The sequence below is a fragment of the Bombus huntii genome, chromosome 9, assembly GCF_024542735.1.
Source record: "Bombus huntii isolate Logan2020A chromosome 9, iyBomHunt1.1, whole genome shotgun sequence".
NCBI lineage: Eukaryota > Metazoa > Arthropoda > Insecta > Hymenoptera > Apidae > Bombus > Bombus huntii.
In genome coordinates this window covers 9784716-9798588 of record NC_066246.1, presented here as the reverse complement: position 1 = coordinate 9798588, position 13873 = coordinate 9784716, and the positions used below count along the sequence as shown (strand labels likewise).

At 30.1% G+C, this 13873-nt stretch overlaps 1 protein-coding gene across 11 annotated transcripts in view; it reads left to right on the top strand.

Moving 5' to 3' along the window:
- Positions 1-442: 442 nt before the first annotated feature.
- The window catches only part of LOC126869687 (trace amine-associated receptor 9), a 106808-nt gene continuing 93377 nt past the window's right edge, over positions 443-13873 (top strand). For 3 of the 11 annotated variants that reach the window (XR_007690970.1, XM_050626541.1, XM_050626537.1), the window contains exons 1-2: positions 1115-1785; positions 2108-2207. The gene's annotated coding sequence lies outside the window, so the exon portion shown is untranslated. Of the gene's footprint in view, positions 543-1112; positions 1786-2107; positions 2208-11675; positions 12234-13873 lie in introns of those variants that run through there. The other 8 variants (XM_050626547.1, XM_050626545.1, XM_050626538.1 and 5 more) reach the window with 7 other exon arrangements.

Here is a 13873-nt window from a genome sequence, read left to right as displayed (position 1 = left end):
TTTTATTGCTTTTCTCATCCTGTAATTTTAACTACATCAATAATTTCTTTCTATAGCATTTTTAATTTAATATTTAATATTAACTTATATATAATATAAAGTTTATTTAATACTTTAATGATAAAATTATTTTACTTCTGTGACATTCTTAAACATTTTTTAAATCTCATCATTCATCTGTAATAAAAAGATTTTCTTCCTTTGACAGCCTTATGTGAATATCTACATATGCTTATATATTTAATATTAACATAATTCTTGTAAAGTTATATAACATATAATCAGAACTTTCTCTTTTGTTTTCTTAAAATAAATTAGTGCGCGCAAATATAGATAGATTAGATTCAAATCCTGAATAAACCGCGCGCGAGTTCTATCCCACCAAATTGTGCTATCCCTCCTTTACCCCTCGCTAAGCTTATAGACTTACCTGTAGCGCGGGGAGTCATTTGACTGTCGAAAGTCATCACGCATACATGTGTATCCTCATTCGGAACGCGTCGTTAACCTATTAACTGCGTAATATCCTTTGTTGCTATCTTGTAAGCATTTATACACTACTATTAAATCCATTTCATACTTTTTTAAGTATGTTTGCTTTTCTTTTGGTTGGTTGAATATATATTCGATTATTTGAATGCTTTAACTTATACAAATCTTGTATTAATAGTTTTTGAGGTAAAATTTCAGTTTGGCTATTACTTTAGGTTAATATAGTTGGCTTTAATTATTTTAAATTGTGTTAGTTGTCTTTTGTACAGATTATTCGATCGATTATTGGTTAATTACATGAGTAAACTCGAACGAATAAAAGTCATGAATGAATTAGTAGACGGATCGATGATTTCTAATTTATAATTTATCTAATTTCATAGTAATTAATACGTTGTATAATAATATGTAATTGATAATGCATAATTGTATTATTATCATGCATTGATATATGAATATAAAAATGAAAGTAAAAAAGATTAAACCAATTACTGTTTCATGTATGGATATATTAAATTATTGCTTTATTAAATAATTATTAATGAATTATAACTTTTATTATAATTTTTATTATTGTTACGAAAGTACCTCAATGACAGATATCTTTTAATTTTAAGGTTAGATGCAGCTTTTATGCAGTGTTCTGAAATTTAGTGGAACATTTTGATTTATTGCAAGCATAGTTGCATATTTATGAAACATTGTTTACAAACACAGTTTATTGTTAGAATGTTTCTCTTGAACACTCGCAGTTTCTTGGATTTTTGCAAAGCGATTCATATCAATAATTCGATCGATCGATTCATAGATATTTGGCAATATAGGAAGTGTTAGGAAGTGTTTTATGATTTGTAAACAATATTTTATGTATGTGTATTTCTTATTGAGGAGCAAATAACAATTAATAGGCAGATTTAGTAGTATTTTCTTAAATAAACACTTTAGAAGAAGAAAAAGTAAAATATGAAAATAAAACATTTTGTTTTCCTTTGTGTTCCCCCTCTTTACTAATACATCTTTATTTTCCGAGAATGTTTATGATCGCGCGCAATGCGGTCAGTAGAGTCAATGTTTGTTGCGCAGTGTTATTTCCAATATTTTTTAGAGCACAATAGCTCTTAATAATTGAAAATTCAGTTAGAATTCACGCACGAAATTTGAGTCAGTGTTTGTTCGTAGTGTCTTTTATTTTTCTTTTCTCATATTTTTTTTTAAATTCAATATCAGCTTTCGGTATTAGAATCAGTGCTTCTCTTCAAAGAATCTAACCTCTTCAAGAGTTAAAAATATGTAGTAAGTATTCTTGTCTATTATATTTTCATTAATTTTATTTCTTCATATTTTGTTTGAATCATCGTTAATCAAAAAGATAATTTTTTTTATTGAAATAAAATTTGAAAGTATAAAATAAACTATAAAATAAAAACAGTATAAAATTGAACTATAAAATAAAAACATCTGACATGCTTGGACGATCATTAGATTCTAAATTTCCAATTCTTAAGCTTGTAGATTGGAATCGTAATTGTTTATCGTTACTACAGTTTATTAGAATTTCAATCTTCATTAGCACTAAAGATTTAAATTTAATAGAGTTCTATCTTTTTTTCTGAAGATTTTTCACAATCTCCAGTTGCATCACGGGATCCTATTCCTTCGTGATGGCATTTTCTGAATTGCAGTAACATTGATGGCACTATTCTTCGTATGCAATGGTGAGTCTCATGCATTTTCGTTCCTTTGGTTACCCAATCATGTCGTAGGATGAAAGGTCCGTATCGACACGGATAACTGGTTGTACTACGCAGAATTTTTAGCGAGCATAACGACTACGGATATTTGTTATACCCGTGAGTAGCAACATTTCCTTTTTATGCGTTTTATTTATTAGTTCAGGGTAGGTCTTTTTGCATATCGCGAATTTTGATGATTAAAATTGCATATCAATAGTATCGATGAAAGCTCACTGAATATGTGTAAATAGATGAAATGTGAATATTTCAATAGATAATGAATGTTGGAATTATTAAAACGGAATATAACGGAGAAATCGGATATCCTCCGATTTCACTACAGTTATTTTATGGTAATGTTTTTGATTTAATCATATTTTATCTTAAGATCTAATAACATTGTTGTGTAATGTTTTATGTTATAAACTCGGATATTATTTCAAACATAAAGCTGTTGAAGTTCAAATTTCTCCGTATAACCATGTAGCTACTGAATATCAAATGCAAGAAGGCACTTCGCGACAGCCAGATTTTGGGATCAAAGCAACAAGTTTGAAACACTGCTTTCATTTTGTTGAAAATATACTTTGACAAAGGAATCACCCGAGGCTATTCGCATTAATATTCAACTTGGCGTCAATTATTACATTCTACTAAGCTTGAACTTCTTTTTTGATAGATACATAGAGTCCTTTTCATTCTTAATTTTCTTATTTCAGTATTGGAATTTTAATGATTCCTTAAATTAAATTAGTAAAGTAAAGCATAAAATCATAATAATTTGTAATAATTTGTAATAATTTGTAATAAGCCGTGGAAATGCGAAATGAAAGATCATTAGCCCGTTAGATAAAAATAGATACACTAATCATACTTTATCACAGTAATATCATTTTTTTAGTAGGCGCATATACTCATTCAATTATAAACATTTATAATCAAAATTGAGATATACACGTATTTATATCGTGTTTTACGCAATTTTCGCTAGCCGTGGTTAAACGATTTCAGGAAAATAGTATGTAAATTAGAGCGTGAAAGTAGTGTGCTAAACTCGAGTGTTAGAGGCGTCTCGGGATTTCGTCTGTAAGTAGGCTTTTGCGTTTGACGTGTATATTCGTTATTGTTTGATTTTAATTACGCACCCCGTAAGGGATTTTTGAAACTAAATCCTGCAGTTAACAGGTTAATGGCTTCCCGTTCTATGAATTATCAACAAGATCGGAGATCACTCTTGTTACTTTGTCACTGTACTCGTAACAGTGTTTCTAGTATTTAGTAATAGTAATAGTAGTAGTAGTAGTTTGTTTCTTGGGCGATGTACAGTTTGGTTTACCACTAATTTGGGCAAATCGCGGTTGTTTTGTTAGTGTTGCGAGTGATTAATTACGAATTGGATTAGAGTTGCGAACGAGTGTTAATTACGTTTCGAATTAGAGCTACGAAAAACTACTAACATCGGTTTGTTCTATGTATTAGTGTCGCGAAGAAATGATCGTGTTTGCTGTAACGTTGCGAATGATCGCGATTGCTTTTAGAATTTTTTCTTTATATATTATATTACTATAATTTCTTACAGAATAGTATTAGAATTTTTTCTTATTTAAAATTTGAATTAATAAAAAGGAATTAATTAATTTTGTACAGTTGCAATTTATGGTCATATAAATCTGGTTAATATTAAAAATAGCTTTTCATCCGTATAACAATTTGAAGAAAAGAATTAAGGAATGTTGTGATATTCCTCCATCATGATTGTTTTAATTACCATTCTATTTAGTGTTACATTAACGAATGATCGCGCTTTTTTAGTATTGCGTTTATAAAATGCCCCAAATCATTTCACTGGGACTATGGACGTGTCTATTCCACTTCCTGTATCATGTACTACAGCTAAAAAGTTTGCACGAAAGGTGATCATGTAACAATAGCTTGTAATATATTTGCTTTAAGACCTTTCACAATTACAGTTGCGTGTATTTAAATATGAGTGCATAGATTACTATTTATTAGCGTTGCGTAAACGATTAAAACACCTTGCTGTGTTGTGTGTTTTTGGGAATTATCTGTTTTTTTTTTCTTGTTCTATCAGTAGTAAATTAATCGGTATAGCAGAATAATAAAGCACCCTTATTTACATCCGTGATCTATTTGACGAATTTTCTATTTTATAGCTGTTCTAAAGCTAATTTAGTAAATTAGTGTTGCGAGACAAAAGAGGTATTCCATTTACGGTTTGTTGATCGGGTCTACATCGAGTAGGTATTTTGATGGCCCTTTTGGCCACCAAATTGATTTCTTTTTCAGCGCGCTTTATTGCCTTTTGGAATGTTTCTTCTTGAAAATACCGCTAAAGACTACATATGTTTCATACTAATGAGTATTTTCAATTTGATGTTAATTACTTGAAATTGTCATAAAGTGTTATAATAAAAAATGTTCTGGTGAAATATTTGAGTTATACATTGCTGCTTCTTGCACTTAAAGTTATAGTAAAACGATCTTATTTTATTTGGTTAGAAACGAATCATGTGATTTTAATCGAGTTCTTTTTTCATTCTTTGTGTTCAAAACAAATTTTTAATGTCTAATTTAATTCAAATTTAAATTGCGTTATATGTTCACAATACTGGTTAAAATGTAATTATCGGATTATATTTTGATGTGTTATACGCTCTTTTTTCAGTTGTAATTTTGTGTAAATATTAACCCAATAAATAAAATTGTTACAGAATACGAATATTAATATATTTAGTACGTTAAATATATATTTGTGTAATTAAAGAATCAAGAGTGAAATAACGTGTATAAAAGAAAATGATTAAAACAAAAAAGGGTAATTGTTACGAAAGGACATTTGAGCTTACTTACTCAGAATTAGTTATTTTTTGTTTCAGAAACCATTCTATATGCTGTTTAATATTCCATATATACAATATTCCATTTCCTTTTCTTTATGAAAATTTAGTTTCAATTCTAACCACTACAAATGTTATAACCTTATTCTACGCTAGATCGGTAACGTTGGGAATGACACTAGTGTAATGATAAAAGAATGTTGCGTACGAGATATCGAATAAAAGAATGTATTAGGTGGTAGGTGATATTCTATAATATCCTCGTAGACGAGGTACGTGATTTGTCACTTCATGAGACATCGTGTTTCACATTCTGAAATACCGATCGTGTAAAAAATCACAGGTTCGTTATGCCCTCTATGGAAAGTTCAGAAATTATATTGAATTCAATCAACGAAATTACTAACATTAACAGTAAAGAAATTCCTTTTTATTACATTTCTACATGAATCACACAAGCATATACATATAAGTACGTATGCATTAGATTGCGATGATAGAAATTTCGCAGTGTGTAATGGATTAGCCATCTATTAAAAATTGCATTCGCAGTTTTTTAACACAGCAGAATGAAAATATCAGCTTTTAAGAGATTCATATTGCGAAAATGATGGTATTAAAATGTTTGTCATAATACTGTTACGGGATCGGTTCTCTTCTTTGAATCGATTGGTTCGATCATTTTTAAATAAGTTGTTATTCGCTACAGTCTATGCAGTATATGTACAATGTAAGGTGCAATTGAAAATTTCTATCATTTCTTTATACACAATCAATATGTCGGATATCGGTAAAGACCGATTGTCTTAATTTTCTGCCACGATCCGCATTGGTCTTGGCATCTCATATTGTGACTATCAAATAGCTTTGACGTTCCACATTCTGACTATTAAATAGCTTTAACGATTCATTTTCTTTGTCAAACGCTTGCAACAATATTAATTTCTGAGGGATTTTTTCGGGTAAACGAATGTAGATACGCGTTAAAATTAAATAAATGAAATTAATACATTTCATATATAACGTAATATATAAAATATTGGTGATTTTATAAAGTTCTATATCAAAGGCGACATGGTACTTTTTAGTGCCATTAACGCTGTCATATCTATGGTTCTAATTTTGCTCTATGTCTAACTTGTTTCTTCTTTTGCATACAGGGTGTCTCAGTATTGATGGTACAACCTGGGACAGTGATTATACAAATTGTGGAATAAATTTTCTTCATTTGATGCTTTGTTTTCGAGGAAATCGACTTTGAATTTCCTCCGAGTACGCATGCATTTGACTATGTTGTGGTTAAATGAATATCGATACAAACCATTATTTACTTTATCCATTTATGTAGAAACGTATATATTAAATCAAAAGTTTATTCCGATGGCAACACGAGTTTTCCACAATTAAACGCGATGGTCATTTTGGTGTTCGCAGAACTAAAAACGGAAAATATGTTGGAAAGCGTGCACGAAAATTTAATTCAGAGAGCACACCTGTGTATGTAGTACGGTGGCCAACATTTTCAACAATTTTGACATTAATAAAATCTTAAGAATTATATGTCTTATTATTACTCATAAACCTACGGCATATGGTGTGTATGGTGATTCGTTTAACCACGATATAGTCAAGTGCATGCGTACTCGGAGGAAATTCAAAATCGATTTTCTCGAAAACAAAAGCTCAAATGAAAAACATTTGTTCCATATTTTCGATATATTTTCTTATATACAATCGCCTCCTTTAGGTTGTACCATAATACTGGGACACCCTGTGTATAACGGACTGTTCGTAATAAAGGAACTCGTGACAAAGGATCGGTGTTGTGTATTGTTTCATTCTTTCAGTCGAACCGATAGAGTAGTAGTGAGTGAATGGTTCCACCGTCTCAATTACCAGGTGTGAATTCTTGCTAGCGTGGAGTGACCACTAGCGACGAATTCGCGTTACAAACTCAATCAGAGTTTTTATCATTCTCACAGACATTTCACAAATATATACGTCTAATTAAGCCATTTTAGATATTCTTTATTTAATATTTTAGATATTGATTATTTACTTAAAGTCAGTCGACTTCTAGTCAAATAACTTGACTTGTGTAAACTGAAATTTGAAATCACGATGATTAAAAGCTTTTTGTTCTTTTTGTTTAAAGCGACTTTTGAGATGTATGAAGCATACAGAATTAATCAATTCCGCCAAGGTTGTTAGTCCTTTTGTTTTTAAAAAATTAATGCAAGAAAAATATTAACTATGTATTATAATACTAAAATTAGATTCAGATTTATGTTTAGATTCTTAGATAAATTTCTCTCGTCTTTCCTATCGTAAAATGTAAAAATTTATGTTAAAGAAAATTAAACTTACGTATATTGGCTAGTTTATTAGTAAATACTATATATGAAAAATCAATTAAAACAAAGTTAAAAGAAAGCAACACGAAGGAAAGAAAGTTTGGAATTCACTCACCAAATACGCTAATGACCCGTGAATTTCGATACGGTGAAGATTTTAAAGACGGTATTAACGAATTCCTGGCAAGTTCTTACGCCTGCAATTTCCCGAGCTCGGCTCAGATCAGAGGATAAAAAGAGGGAATAACAGTGGACCAAAGAACAAAGCCAAGCCTCTCGGATCTGATGAACGATTTGATATCACTTCACTTGCTAAGAAATGAAATTTTTATCATTTCTATTTTTTCCCCAATAAAAAGAATTGCGATAAAGTTTTGATATATTGAAACGAGTTTTAAAGTATGGATCTAATAGAATTATTTCAAATTGAATAAGCTAATATTCGATTAATTTTAATTAAAGGTGACTAAAAAGGAAAAAAAAACGATACAAGTTATCTTTCTTGTTAATTTGTCTCTAACTTGGTGCGCTGAATGCAGCTTTGTTCCTCCGTTGATTTCTACTAGTTTCTTTTCTATTTTACTGGTTTGAATTTAGCTTGGGAATAATTAAGTTACTTCTATCCGACTGTTTCTGAGAATTAGGGTGAGGACGGAAATTATGGAAACGAAATTAACGAGTTCTTTTAGTCGAGATTAACGGATTATTCCATTTACATTTGCCACATTGCGGGGAATAAGAGATATACTTACGTCAGAAAATACAGTTTTCGAAAATACAGTTTCCAAAAATATTCAATAAACTATTCTTTCATATTGATAAATCTAACACAAGCTGCCAATGCAAAGAAGTATTAGAAAAATTAAGTTAATTTGATAAATTGTTATTAGGAAATTATTAAAATTTTTAAGAAACTATCTCGTTTGGAATCTTATATTGTAAAAACTGTGTATATATACATTGAGTATAGCGATAAAAATTTCACCAATTATACGTAATACAGTTAAATATTCTCTTCGCTTATATCCACCATATCTATCAATCATAGTTTTCTTCAATATTAATATTCATACCTGCTATTAAACATTCTATAATATTGAATATTACATTCTATTTCTTCTGTTAGAATCTATTATATTTTCATTTCGGATTTTCATTTTAGAGCATTTATTTTATATCAAATTTTTTCAATGGGATTTAGATATAATACCTTTAGATAATATACGTATAATTCCTCTAATTCTTAAAAATACTAGTTTTCACACTACTTTTCCATGTATTTTGAATCTTTGTCGTCTAGTATAAATGCAAAATGTTAATCGATTTATTTCTCTAACTATCTAGAATAGTTACCATATTTTGTACGAGATCAGCAAGTGTTCTAATACGTACGGATGAGAGTATATAACTTTCACTGTCCTAGAGTTTAAAGCTCAGATTTCCTAAGATAAGTGTCGAACGAGTAAGAGTATATATTCACCGCTTTTGGCTAAACGTATCGTTTGCTAGTGGAAATATCCTGTTAGAGCTAGATGCTTGTATGGCAGTTGAAGACTGCAGAGGAAGAACATGATATATGTTTAAATCATGTTTTTGTCTACTGATAGGGTTTTATTTTGATTTTAAAATAACAAAACGATTTGATCTTCGTATTTAAAGTAAAAAAGACATAAAAGTTCGATAGCATGAGATTAGAGTTGATATTATTTTGAACGTTAAATTTTTATTATAACTTTTTAATAAAATTTTAAATGATCTATATACATTGCTTTTCTGTTTGATTAGATCCACTGCAGTTAGAATAGGCTGAAAATATTTGGCTGTTAAACTTGAAGACATTCTATGTACGCCTTCTTTTAAAATAATGCATAATCAGGTGTACTCTGACACGAGGGCATTTGTTACATTTAGTTTTCAGATATATGATTAATGTAACTTTCTGAGTAATTAATATGAGTAATTCTCCAGTGAGAATTGCGTTCCTGTTATATGAACTCCAATTATATATGAGCTGGTTATTCCCCGATGAGATCGGATAAATGAGATCCTACGTGTAATGTGTTTTATAACTCGTTTTATTTGTGTCTGGAAAGTCGTGATATAAATGAAATTAAGAAGATTCTATGACTCAAAATAAGACGAAAATCAGAAATAACAAAATTGCATTGAAAATTTCATTTTTGAGAAAATCGAATTCAAACATGTGTCTAGTCAGAGATTAGCCTGGTGCACGTATACTCGACGAATTCAAATTCGATTCCCTCGAAAACGAGATTTCAAATGAGAAAATTTTGTCGTATATTTTCAACCTATATTCGCATGTAGAATAGTTCACTCCTGCATAGTCAGGAATTAGTCAGCACTTAACAAGTTTTCAAACTGAATTTTCTGGAAAATGAAGCTCCCAACGCAATTTTGTTATTGTTGACTTTCGTCTTATTTTGAGTTATAGAACACCGGGTCGCCTCTCTTGCACTACAATTTACAGAATACATTTTACACAAGCTAATTGACGATTTACCATAAAAATTTGAAATAATAACTTCGCAACTCAAAATGAAACATAAATCGGTGATAACGAAGTTATATTTGAGACATCTTTTAGAAACGTCTGAAAAATTTGCAAAATTATCCCTGAAACCTCGTTTACATTACTCAAGTTACCCAACTTCAAGTAACTTGAAACTAGTTTACTAGCCTAAACTTGTTATTTACTTGATCTGATATATATTATGTCAACTTCAAGTCGCTCGATTAATCTGAACGAGGTTTAAAGCTTTGTAATTCTAAGTAAATCCAATATGTGATCAGACATATGGAATCAGACACATTACAAACTAGCAATGAACCGTAGCTAAAACCGTAAGTAAAAGTTAAATTTTGTGCTATTCGTCGCTGCAATATAATTTCACGACACTCGATTAAAGTAATCATAAATGTAATATTAAATCTATTCACTCAGTGAAATTCAAAACAACCTACCGCAACTTGCCGTATGGGATTTTCGAGTGGGAAAGATTAATAGCTCCACCAGCGTACGAGGTTACCCGTTAAACTATAATTAACTAAAAAGGGCGTAACACCATCCGTATCTCCATATACAGTTGCCGTGACAAGTTCAGTGTACGATTTGCTTACAATTAGTATAGCACGTATTACTCGCGTAATTTTCGTAGCCTCAGAACAGGATCGTAATGCTTGTAGTTTGTAATAATCTATTCAGAGAGATACATTTACATTTAAATACTAAAGAATAATGTTAAAAATATAAGAATTTTTATATTGATCCGAAACGAATTTTACATAATTTTATATGATATAAGTTATGAGCTTACGACTAGTAGTCATTTATATGGGAAGTGATAGGAAATGCATAAAAAAATCTGGTTAATTAAAAATATTTTGTAACTATAAAATATTTATTTATGCTTTACTATTTTTTAGTCAGGTTCCATTCCTTTGGGAGACGATCTACTGATAAAATATCATTCAGAAAATCTGACAGAAAGCAATACCTATGGGTTTATTTTAAGATAGTGCCATTTACGATAAAGCCATTACTAACCGCCATAATCAGCGTTTATATGTCTGCAAGATTCAATTCTACTTAGTTACATGGAATCGAGTAGATTTATCTGCTTAAAAAACACCAACGCGTTATCAGTACTTTGAGTACTTTCTAACTATCGATGTTTTAACTATTTTAGAAAGCAATGCTTGATAGAAAATCGATGATGAAAAGAATCGATCTACACTGCAATGAAATAAAGATCTACTTACAGTGAACAGCGTTTAAGATTCCTTACAACCTAAAATGTATTTATTTGCAATAAGATACAGATCAATTTACAGGGAGCAGAATTGAAGATTTTTCGCAACTTAAAATATATTCGATTGCGATGAGATACAGACCAACTTACAGTGAGCAATATTTGATTGAAAATCGATAAAGAACTTATGCGAAACGACCTAATAATTTGCCAAGTAACATAGTAGTGTGTTAATAGCCACAAGTATGTCGTAGGGTGTTCGATGTTTGGCAAAGTGGATCACTCGGTTCCGATCAGTAAAGACTGAAGACGAGGGTGTGTAGAGGGTAGTAGTAGAGGAGAGGATCGCGTGGGAGGATGGGTTTTGGCATAGCAGAGCGTGTCGGTGCAGTAGGGGAGAATGGATTGGAATGGGAGAATGGGTGTTCTCTCCCAAGTGTTCGGCTGTCGGGAGCAGCCAGGCGGGTAGTCAGTGCGTCGTCAGCCTTCGCGTCGTCGTGATGCTCTTCTGTTCTTTCTTGTCTTTCTGGTTTCGCCCTTCCAGTTCATTCAGCGCCTATCTCGTCGGTACACTAGCTATATCGTGTTATTGTGACTTTTTCTATTCTTCCATCACAGAAAACGATCGTCAATACTATTCATTCAATTAGTTGGAAGTTGAAAATAGATTTGTGTTTTTATATTTGATTCATTGCTTTTTAAAACGTTCTTGTGATTTCATGTGTTGTTGCTGTCGCACGCGATTTATACTGACAATCATAAACCAGATTCCCCGGAGAACTTGAATGGAAAGAGTACCGAGATTCATCGTAAAGGAACAGTTTGACGCGCTTCAATACTACATTTCTCTCGTTTTACTTTAAATTGGCTGTTTGTTTTGTGGTGGATTTTCATCGTTTTTTTCAAGAGTTCTCAAAATCGAGAGAGGGAGAGAGAAATATTATCCTTTTACGTGTGATTGTGTTTTCTCTAGTGCTATTAATAAACTTATCAATGGTTTCTGTGATGATCTTTTCATAGAAGAGGGTATGTGTTTATACTTGATTTGTCTACACGTTTGTGTTCATGATTATTCAATAGATCACAATGAATGAAATTGTCCATATTTTAAAACATATTCTTATATATTAATAATTGCAAATTAAATAATATCGGTGTATTATTCATGAAGTTTAAAGTTTGTAATCTTTTATTGAATTTTATTCTCTTTCTGGTCGATTAATACTTAACGAAATAATAATAATATCTTACTATCAAATATGTTAAACAATAGAAAGATTTATTTCAGAATAATGAAAAACTGTTTGTTTTTTCCTTTTAATTGATCTTGAAGCTTAAATTAAATACCTTTACTTACTATTGAATAATCTTTTATAAATTTGTAAGAATTTTTTCTAAATGAAATTAAACTAAGAGCAAACGTTGGAATGTTCGAATTATGACATAAATATATAATAATATTTATAAAACTTTCTCTACCGTTTTATGTTAGCCCTGATTATTTAATATCAAATTTATTACAGAAACGCGCGAACATGTAAGAATCTTGTATATAAATTAAAAAATATTGAAATTTCGAAACATTTGCTTATTAATTATGCTACGTTTAAATCATACGCCATGAAAACGTATGTTCTTTCCAAATATTTTCTTTTGTGAAGTACGTACGCATTTATATGCATGCACAAGTGGCTCTCCAAGTAAAAGATGCAATGAAATTTGCACTTCAAGCGTCAGATCTTAACTAGTGCCTGAGTAATCTGCTTTCAACATATTGTTTGAACATAGGAAGGATTGACTTTTTTGATCATACTTAATTTATTTGTTTATTCTTTTGTTTTCCCTTTTTAGGATACTGTTTTAGTACCTTTATTATTTTATTATTTATCAATCCTTTCGGATCTTTTTGGACATTTTTTTTTATTTATTTGCATTAAACAAAGAATATATTTATTTCTAGAACTCAGTGCAAAAATTCTTTATTATTATTTATAGAGTTTTAATTATGTTATTTATGACTTAAAGAACAGAAATAATTTATGTATCAACGAATATTAAAATTTTTTTTTATATAAACACTTTACATTGTTTTCAATTTTATTATAGGATCCCTTCATACATCCAATTCCAATTTCCAATACCTTTTCTACCTGGAATAAAAAGGGCTATTTGAAAAGGTAAAAAATTATTTGAAAAAATATCGCAAACAATTCTCAGTATTTTTAATTTTACTTTAGAACTAAACTGAAACCTAGTCTAAAACTAACTATATACATGCAAATTAAACGACAGGATATAAACGGAAAACAATTAAGAAAGAAGCTTGATTTAATATATATCGATAATAAATTCAAATAACTAAAAATAACAAATGAAGAATGATTTTAATTCCTGTATCATATTTATGAATCTCATTTATGGCTTTAAATATGTCGTAGATTCTTATTTTGTGGAGTTTTTCCAGATTGAAGTTAGGCTTAGGTTTAGGTTTGGATGTTGAATTTGACTTGTAAAGTAAAATTAGAATTACTTCTAATCATCTGCAACGCTATTTTTCTGATATTTTGCTTATTCAAATAGTCCTTTTTAACATATTGAAGTTTGAAAAGCATTAAAGGTATTCACCAAATTATATAATATTAGCTCATTTTGCAATAAAATATTAT